The sequence below is a fragment of the Pristiophorus japonicus genome, unplaced genomic scaffold (assembly GCF_044704955.1).
Source record: "Pristiophorus japonicus isolate sPriJap1 unplaced genomic scaffold, sPriJap1.hap1 HAP1_SCAFFOLD_163, whole genome shotgun sequence".
In the NCBI taxonomy this organism is placed as follows: domain Eukaryota; kingdom Metazoa; phylum Chordata; class Chondrichthyes; family Pristiophoridae; genus Pristiophorus; species Pristiophorus japonicus.
Genome location: NW_027251310.1, coordinates 278699 through 280770, shown reverse-complemented (window position 1 = coordinate 280770; position 2072 = coordinate 278699). Strand labels below are relative to the sequence as shown.

The window sequence follows — 2072 nt, the reverse complement described above, 5'->3', positions numbered from 1 at the left end:
GCTCCCTCTGTGCTGAAGCAGCCCTGAACAAGCACCTGGACTGAAAATTTCCAGAGTAATAACTTGCAACTGGAGCATCTAACAGTAAGGACGGCCGAGCGGTCTGAGGCGCTGCTTTCATTAAATTATGATAATTTAATGATAATTTCAATTCTCCCTCAGTTCGCATTTTTATCATTGTGCAAAAGAAGATCATGGGTTCATTAATGATATTGACCCGCGAAAGCAATATAAAAGTTTAATGAAAAGTAATCGCCCAACGTGGGGCTCGAACCCACGACCCTGAGATTAAGAGTCTCATGCTCTACCGACTGAGCTAGCCGGGCTTCTCAACATTTACTTGTCAATCCCCTTCAGAATATTGTCTGTTTCAATGAGATCACCTCTCATTCTTCGAAACTCCGAAGAGTATCGGCCCATTCTACACAATCTCTCACCATAGGACAGTCCTCTCATCCCAGGAATCAATCTGGTGAACCTCCGTTGTACCACCTCCAAGGCAAGTGTATCCTTCCTCAGATAAGTAGACCAAAACTGTGCGCAGTACTCCAGGTGTGGTCTCACCAGGGCCCTGTACATTTGGAACAAGACTTCCTTACTCTTGTACTATGGGCGGAATATTAGGTACTATGGGCCGAATATCCTGTTTTTCTGCTGATTCTACGGTTGTATAAAAAGTTATTAAAATCCGACAGTCACTCGGCAAACATATTTGTATTTCCTTCAGTGTGCAACACATGTGGGTGGATTAATGATGATTGAAACAATTATTCAGTATCTCACAGACTTGAATTATATTTGTCAGCTTGCTCTGTAAAAATGCTTTCTCTGACCAGGAATCAAACCCAGACCAGGGCAGTGAGAGCACCGAATCCTAACCACTAGACTACCAGGGAACACTGCTTGCAGCCTCTGCGATAGCTTTAAATATAGTCAGCTTACAATCACAGCTGAGAATTGTGCGGTGACACGGGGTGTAACTGGATTTGCTGGGAGCAGCGTGGAGGCCCCGACCTGCGTGAGAACACCAGCGGCAGGTCGGGGCCATAAAAGGAGCGGTGAGCGGCGGCCTGGGAGCAGCGTGGTGGTGTACCACGGCAAGGTACAGCGCGAGCTGGTGCAGGAGGGCGACGGCAGCGAAGAGTGATGTCATCAAAGTCCAGGTCGGTGATTGGAGCGTGGGCAGGTACAGCAGGAGCAGCGAGAGACTGTGGAGGGATGTGATCGGGGTCCAGGGGCTGCGTGAGTTCAGGGCCAGGGGCCCAGGGGCAGCACGGGCCCAGCCCACACTGCGATATGTGGGGGCACTGGGTCCGTGCAGCAGAGCTGGTCTCCAGTCGTCTTGGATAACACTTGCCACTGGATCAAGACCTCGCTCTGTCAAGCCCGCGTGATGGCTGGGGTGCAACGGCCACCACACGTTAAAAAAATCCACGCACAGGCATCTTCCTCCCTTCAACATGCAGTTCGGGACCTGGAATATTAGGTGCATCATTGAAACACCTGTGAACTCATCCTTTTTTGGCGTGGAAGCAAGTCATCCTCGTTTCGAGGGACTGCCTATGATGATGATGAACTGGATTTGCTGCAGTCCGCGGGCAGCAGGTAATGAAAGCGGGCGTGAGAGGGTGAGTGACAGGTGGGCACTGCTTCTGATGCTGTCTGACACACGGTGGGAGTGGCCGGGGATTTTAAAGCCCTTTCATTGCACCAATGCAGGGTAAATGAAACTGTGTTTCAGGAACCTTCATGTATACAAACATGGGCACTCTGCACTGTAGACCTCGTGGTGTAACGGTCGTGTGTCTGTCTCCAGATCAGAAGGCTGCGTGTTTATATCACGTCGGGGTCACTGTACTTTTCCATATTGCTCTTCCGGAATTGAGATTTTCGTTGCTGTATCACAATTGACTTTCCCACCTTTGTATCATCAGCAAACTTGGCTCCATTACACTCGGTCCCTATATCCCTAGGATAGGGGAGGGAAGACACACCGGAGAAGTGTGAGCTTGTGGACCGGAGAAGTTGCAGCTGCTGGAGCTGTGCGTTTTATCGGGGAGGGACGGGGGGAG

The 2072-nt window shown here is 50.2% G+C and overlaps 1 non-coding gene across 1 annotated transcript; it reads right to left on the bottom strand.

Annotated features, from left to right (window-relative positions):
- Positions 1 to 253: 253 nt before the first annotated feature.
- On the bottom strand, positions 254 to 326 carry trnak-cuu (transfer RNA lysine (anticodon CUU)). The gene has a single exon. It is a non-coding gene; the product is annotated as a tRNA-Lys (tRNA).
- Positions 327 to 2072: the final 1746 nt, after the last annotated feature.